Consider the following 8,500-nt stretch of genomic DNA (forward strand, 5'->3'; position numbering starts at 1 on the left):
ATATTTATATTAGAAGTAGTATGACATATCAGTGTGTTAAACGTACTCTACAATTAATGGGCTTTGGACAATAATTCTCTATATGGAGAAAAATAGACTAAAAGTTTCTTGCCTTATTCTATATAAACAAAAATTAATTCCTAGTGGATTGAAAGCCTAACTGTGAAAGGCAAAATTTAAGTGATTGGACAAAAATATAGGGAAATATCTTTATGACTTTGTTGTAGTGAAAATTTTTTTATATAAGACCAAAAACCTCATATGACAAAGGAAAAACTAGGTAAATTTGTCAAAATTAAGAGGCACCTTAAAAGAGGCAAAAAGAGAAGCTACAAAATGGGAGAAGAATTGATATCACAATAACCAAGGTTTTTAATTTTTAAAATAATTTTAACTATTTTAATTTAATGTAACAATTTAATTTTGATTATTTTAAATAACTTTCATTACAATTTTGAAATAATTTTAAACTTAAGAAAAAGTTACAAAATTGGTCCAGAGAGTTCCTGTGTACTCATCACCTAACTTCCCCCCATGTTAACAACTTACATAACCAAAGTACAATTATCAAACCCCAGAGAGTAGCATTGCAACAATACTATTAACTAATCTACAGACCTTTCTTGAATTTTACCAGTTGTCCCACTATTGTCTTTTTCTTAACCCAGGATCCAATCCAGGATCCCATGTGGCCTTAGTTGTCATGTCTCCCTAGCATCTACCAATCTAACAGCACCTTTGTCTTTCTTTGCTTTCCATGACCTTGGCACTTTAGAAGAGCAATGGCTAGTTATCTTGTAGAATGTTCCTCAATTAAAGTTTGTGTGATGTTTTCTCAGAGTAGATTTTGTTCTCCTTTGTCAAAATTAACACAGAAGTGATGTTATTTCCTTCTCAGTGCATCATACCAGTAGATATATGATGTTGATACGTCTTGTTACTTGTTATGCTTACTTTGATCACTTGATTAAGCTTGTGTCTGCAAGATTTCTCCACCATAAAGATGCTAGTTTGTCTTTATAATTGGTAAGCATATTGTGGGGAGATACTTTGAGACTATTAAAATATCCTATTTCTTAACAGTTTCACCCACTAATATTAGCATCCATCAGTGATTCTTGTCTGCAATAATTATTATTTCCCTAATGGTGTTTTCTTATTTTCCATTTCTTCTACATTTATTAATAGCAGTTCCATTATAAGGAGGAGCTGTTGTTTCACTCTCATTAATTAATTTATTCAATTAATTTTCACATCAATATGGACTACTCATGGATATTTATTTTACACTATGGGTTATAACTAATGTTATAATTTATTTTGTTGTGCAAGTCATCTCAGATTTAGCTGTTGGGAATGCCTTCAAATTGGATATTGTATCCTTTTGAGAGTACTCCATTCTGTTTGTGAGCACTTCCTTTTGGGCATCACAAGATCTTCCAAGCTCATCCTATTTATCTATCCCAGTTACAGAATCAACCACTTTTCCAAGGAGCCTTGACTCCTTTTATTGGAGAATGGTGTTTAGAAACCAAGATCTAGACTCTGGATTGCTCATTGCTACCAGAAGCTAGAAACAAATCACAGTGCTAGAAAATAGATAGAAACACATCACAGAGCTAGGAAACACACACACTAATTCTATCTATCTATCTATCTATCCCTCCATCCATCCACCTATCATCTGTTTGCCCTCCTGCCTGCCTACCTACGTACTTACCTATCTATCTTTAAAGAAATACTATGAGTTTATACTGATATCTATGATTTCAATCAGACATCCCAGGGCTCATTCTAGCCTACCCCCCTGTTCTAGTTTGCTAATGCTGTGGAATGCAAAACACCAGAGATGGATAGGCTTTTATAAAATGGGGGTTTATTTCACTACACAGTTACAGTCTTAAGGCCACAAAACGTCCAAGGTAACACATCAGTAATTGGGTACCTTCACTGGAAGATGGCCAATGGCGTCCGGAAAACCTCTGTTAGCTGAGAAGGCACGTGGCTGGCGTCTGCTCCAAAGTTCTGGTTTCAAAATGGCTTTCTCCCAGGACATTCCTCTCTAGCAAGCTTGCTCTTCTTCAAAACGTCACTCACAGCTGCACTCCGTTCAGTCTCTTTGAGTCAGCATGTTTTATATGGCTCCACTGATCAAGGCCCACCCTGAATGGGTGGGGTCACGCCTCCATGGGAGTATCCCACCAAAGTCACCACCCACAGCTGGGTGGGGCACATTCCAAGCAAATCTAACCAGCACCAAAACGTCTGTCCCACAAGACCACAAAGATAATGTCATTTGGGGGACACAATACATTCGAACCGGCACATTCCACCCCCTGGACCCCAAAATGACATTATCTTTCCAAATACAAAATACATTCATTTCATCACAATATCACAAAAACTTAAACCATTTCAGTAACAAAAGTTAAGTACAAAATCCCATCAAAATCAAATATAGGCGTGGTCAGTCCTAAGGCATACTTTTCCTTTAGCTTGGATCTGTGGACTTAGAACAAGTTATATGCTTCCAATATACAAAGGAGGGACATTCATAGGATAAACATTTCCATTGCCATAAGGAGAAAGCATAACAGGACCAAAACAGTTCCTAAAACCTGCAGGACAAACTCCATTAGATTTCAAAGTCTGAGAAGTCATTTACAGAACAACGTTGCATCCTTGGGGCTTGAGAGAGTGGAAGCCTAACCCTTCCTAAGGGCCTTTTCGGCAGCCCTTTCCTCTCCAAATGCTTAGGTGAGTGCTCCAACATACCCACACATTGGGGAGACCACCTTCTCGGCCCCACCCTCCTCAAACATTGGGGCTGCTCCCGGATTCCCTTCCATCTCCGGGGCACACGCTCAACCCCTTCAGAACAGTGTGGTGGCAGCCAGGCTCTCCCCAATTCCCTGGGAATGTGCTCCACCCTCTTTGGGACCTCGGGTGGCAAAACTCTTCCAGAGCATCGAGGTGGAATGCCCACCCTCGACCTCCGGGGCAAACTCACCCTTTCCATGCGTGTGGGCTGCTCCACTCTCCCAGCCCAAGGCCTCTTGACTCCAGACTTCAACCTCCATGGCTCCGTGTTTGAAGAAATTTTTCCTGCAATTTGTTCCTTGTCTGTCTCCTCCAGTCCAGACTGGCAGCTGCTCTGTCTATAAAGTTCTCGCAAAAATTCTGTTGGCTTTGCATGAAGCACACGGGTCAAAGCCATCAGACAATAGGAGTTTCCACAAATCCTTTCTGGATAATTCCATCTCCAATCTTGGCTTGTACTGAAATGGCGGCTGGGTTCCATGTTCAGTTACATCCTCACGTTGGGCTGTAGCTTCTGGGATTCCACCCCGTGGAAGCCCGTAATTTTCCAAGCCATCAGCTTCTGGTTTCTTTGAACCCAAGAGTTCAGTTCCAAGTTTATCTCTTTCCGCTCTCATTTTACTATAAGCTGCAAGGAGAAGCCAGGGTATATCCTCCACAGGTAGTCTGGAGATCTCCTCAGCTAAGTATTCCAGGTTGTCACTTTTAAATTCTTCCTTCCATCTGACACCAGGACTCAATTTTGCCAAATTCTGTGCCACTTTAAAACAAGGATTGCCTTTCTTCCAGTTTGCAACAACACATTCATCATCTCTGTTCAAGGCCTCGTCAGAAGTATCTTTAGAGTCCATATTTCCACAAACAGTCTCTTTAAAGCATTTTTGGCCTTTTCTATCAAGCTCCTCACAACTCTTCCAGAAACTCCCCATTATCCATTTAAAAAGCCATTCCAACATGTTTGGTGTTTGCAAAGTCAGCAACAAAAGCACCCCACTCCTGGTACCAAAATCTGTTCTAGTTTGCTAATGCTGTGGAATGCAAAACACCAGAGATGGATAGGCTTTTATAAAATGGGGGTTTATTTCACTACACAGTTACAGTCTTAAGGCCACAAAACGTCCAAGGTAACACATCAGTAATTGGGTACCTTCACTGGAAGATGGCCAATGGCGTCCGGAAAACCTCTGTTAGCTGAGAAGGCACATGGCTGGCGTCTGCTCCAAAGTTCTGGTTTCAAAATGGCTTTCTCCCAGGACATTCCTCTCTAGCAAGCTTGCTCTTCTTCAAAACGTCACTCACAGCTGCACTCCGTTCAGTCTCTTTGAGTCAGCATGTTTTATATGGCTCCACTGATCAAGGCCCACCCTGAATGGGTGGGGTCACGCCTCCATGGGAGTATCCCACCAAAGTCACCACCCACAGCTGGGTGGGGCACATTCCAAGCAAATCTAACCAGCACCAAAACGTCTGTCCCACAAGACCACAAAGATAATGTCATTTGGGGGACACAATACATTCGAACCGGCACACCCCCTTTCCTTATTTGTAACTCCTTTTTCTGACAGAAACTTGGCTGTAACTATCCACACTATGTTTACTTATTTGCTCAACCAGACAGAAGTAATTTCAGAATTGTTCACCCATATCTCTTTGAAAAAAAATTTACTAACCAGAGTACAATACTTGTGTGCAGTTCCTTTTGTCTTTAGCCTTACAGTGTACAGTCAAAATACTGCTTTCCAAAGTTACTTGTTAGTTCTTTTCTTCCCCATTCCCTTCAGTGTGATTATTCATTCGTAATACTGTCAGGTTCCACTTGTTGTTTTTTTGCATTCCATTTTGGGTTCCTCCATTATCTTGGCTGGTTTTAAATATTTATTTAGTTTTTTGGAATGTGAAACATTACCATGGTTCTAAAGTCAGAGCTATATGAAAAAGCTGTACTCAGAGAAGTGTCCTGTGCCCTTCATTCCTTATATCTCTCTCCCTTTCCCCCATACTTTCCATCCTGTTCTTATCTACCTCCTGTAGGTAATCAATTTCATTTGTTTGTGGCTTATTTTTCCTGTTTCTTTAAAAATTTTCCCACAAATGAGCAATATATATTTCTTGCACCCCCTACTTTTGTATATGAAGCATACTACAGATATTTTTTATTGTGCTTTACTTTTTTCACTTAATAACATATCTTGGAAGTGACTCCATATCAGTTCACAAGCATCCCCCTCACTCTTTGTTACAGTAGCATAATCCCATAATATTCTATTATGTAGATGTACCAGATAGTTGTCTCCTATGTAGGGACATTTACACTGTTTCTAATAATTTGCAATTGTAAACAATGTTGCAATGAATAAACTTGTACATATGTTATTTTGTATTCTTAGAGGTGTATTTTTAGGGTAAGATCTTAGAAACAGGCTTGTTGGGTAAAAAGGTAAGTGCATACGTAGTTCTTTTTTTTTATTGACATATATTCACATACCATACAATCATCCAAAATGTAAAACAATTGTTCACAGTATCATCATATAATTATGCATTTATCCCCACAATCAATTTTTTGAATATTTTCATAACTCCAAAAAATAAGAATAAAAATTAAAGTAAAAAGAACAACCCAAATGTCCCTGTGCCGGTTTGAATGCATTTTGTCCCCCAAACGCCATTATCTTTGATGCAGTCTTGTGGGACAGACTTTTGGTGCTGATTAGATTTGCTTGGAATGTGCCCCACCCAGCTGTGGGAGGCAGACAGAATAGTGGGGATTAAGTTGGAATGTTTGGATTAGGTTGTTTGCATGGAGATGTGCCCCACCCAGCTGTGGGTGGTGACTCTGGTGGGATACTCCCATGGAGGTGTGGCCCCACCCATTCGGGGTGGGCCTTGATCAGTGGAGCCATATAAAACATGCTGACTCAAAGAGACTGGACGGAGTGCAGCTGTGAGTGACGTTTTGAAGAGGAGCAAGCTTGCTAGAGAGGAATGTCCTGGGAGAAAGCCATTTTGAAACCAGAACTTTGGAGCAGATGCCAGCCACGTGCCTTCCCAGCTAACAGAGGTTTTCCAGACGCCATTTGCCATCCTCCAGTGAAGGTACCTGATTACTGATGTGTTACCTTGGACACTTTATGGCCTTAAGACTGTAACTGTATAGCCAAATAAATCTCCTTTTTATAAAAGCCAGTCCATCTCTGGTGTTTTACATTCTGCAGCATTAGCAAACTAGAACAGTCCCATACCCCTCCTCCCCTGTATTATTCATTTACTTTCTGTCCTTATTTTTCTACTCATTTATCCATACACTGGGTAAAGGGTGTGTGCACCATAAGATTTTCACAATCACATGGTCATGCCATATAAGCTATATAGTTATATGCTCTCCTTCAAAAATCAAGGATACTGGATTGCAGTTCAGCAGTTTCAGATGTTTCCTTCTAACTATTCTAATCAACTAAAAACTAAAAAGGGATATCTATATAACGCATAAGAGTTACCTCCACAATGACCTCCTTACTCCATTTGAAATCTCTCAGTGACTGAAACTACATTTTGTTTCATTTCCATGGTCCAGAAGGCTTTCTCAACCACATGATGCAGGGTCCAGGCTCATCTCTAGGAGTCACATCCCACATTGCCAGGGAGATTTACAACCCTGGGGGTCATGTCCCACTGTAAGGGGGAGGGCAGTGAGTTTACCTGCTGAGTTGGCTTAGAGAAGAGAGGCCACATCTGAGCAGCAAAAAGGTTCTCTGGGGGTGATTGTTAGGTACAATTATGAGTAGGCTTAGCCTCTCCTTTGCAGTAACAAGCTTCATAAAGGCAAGCCCCAAGATTGAGATCTCGGTCTACTAAGCTGGTAGTCCCCAGTGCTTGTGAGAATATCAGGAATTCCCCAGCTGGGGAAGTTTAATATTTCCACATTTCCCCACAGTCCCTCAGGGTGGCTTTGCAAATACTTTTTGTTCTCTGACAAAATTACTCTGGGTTGTATCAGAGCTTCATGCTAACCTATACAAACCAACAAGGTCTCACTCCCTAGTCACAGCTCCATGTAATCATGGTATTTGAGTAAACTGACCATACAAGATAAATTGTATAGTATGCTACAGAAATATAGATTTTGCACCAAATAAACGTCTCTCCCTTTGGTCCCACACAGAAGTCAAAGTTTTGAAACACAGTTAATATCATCCTCTACCCTTTAGTCTTATCTACCCCCATCTCAACCAAGTCCATTTAGTTCATATCTCCAGTCGAAGTCTAATCTCCTTTTCAGCCTCTTGAACAGTTGATTCATGGGGAATGCTGACACTCACAGCTGCCAAACTCTGGCTTCAAGTCCCAGGTGCCACACAGATACCTGAAGCTCTAGGGATCAACCACATCACACACCAACAGCTAAGAATCTCAAACTTTAGAAATAACTGTTACAACTCATGAGTAGATGTGACTGCTATAAGAGCTTAAATCTAGGAACCTTTACATAAGCCTTCCCCTGATAACACATGCTTCCAGATTCAATTCTCAGAGTTTGCACATTATTGTTAGTCCTTATTAGTGAGGCATTATAATGTTCATCTTTTTGTTTCTGGTTTATTTCACTCAACCTACTGTCCTCATGGTCCATTCACCTAGTTGCATACCCCACAACTTAATTCCTTCTTGCTGCTCCCTCATGCAAACACATTCTTATATTTGTACATATAATCACACTCATTGACCACTCTAGGTTTCACTAAGTTGTACAGTCCCAGTATTTATCTTCAATCTTTCTTTCTGGTGTCGTACATACTCCTAACCTTCCTCTTTCAACAGTATTCATAGTCATCTTTTTTCAGTGTACTTACAATATTGTGCTACCATCACACAATATTGTGCTATCCATTTCTGGAGCTACACAATCAATCCTCCAGAACATTCTATACTTCTTCAACATCAAATGCCCAATCTCCACCCCCTTCCTATCTCCTAATATCTTCATATCTACTGTCTTCTCCAAACCTCTCTCTCCTGTCTTTTCCTATCTGTCTGTCGCACTCCCTTTAGTATTTCTTGTAGAGGAGGTCTCCTGTTCATGAACTCTCTCAGTGTCTGTTTCTCTGTAAATATTTTAAACTCTCCCTTATTTTTGAAGGACAATTTTGCTGGATATAGGATTCTTGTTTGGCAGTTTTTCTCTTTCAGTATCTTGAATATATCGTACCACTGGCTTCTCACTTCCGTGGTTTCTGCTGAGAAATCCACAGTTAGTCTTGTTGAGATTCCTTTGTATGTGATGGATTGCTTTTCTCTTGCTGCTTTCAGGATTCTCTCTTTGTCTTTGACATTTGAAACTCTAAGTTGTGTCTTGGAGTAGGTCTATTTGGATCAATTCTGTTTGGGGTATGCTGTGCTTCTTGGACCTGTAATTTTATGTCTTTTATAAGAGTTGGGAAATTTTTATTGCTTATTTTCTCTATTATTCCTTCTGCCACTTTTCCCTTCTCCTCTCCTTCTGGGGCACCTATAATCTGTATATACATGCAATTCATGTCATTCAGTTCCCTGAGACCCTGCTCATATCTTTCCATTCTTTTCCCTATCTGTTCCTTCATGGGCAGGATCTCAGATGTTCTATCCTCAGCTCATTGATCCTTCTTCTGCCTCTCCAATGCCTCTAGTGTGTTTTTTCATCTCT

This window comes from Choloepus didactylus, chromosome 2, assembly GCF_015220235.1.
Source record: "Choloepus didactylus isolate mChoDid1 chromosome 2, mChoDid1.pri, whole genome shotgun sequence".
Classification (NCBI taxonomy): Eukaryota; Metazoa; Chordata; class Mammalia; order Pilosa; family Megalonychidae; genus Choloepus; species Choloepus didactylus.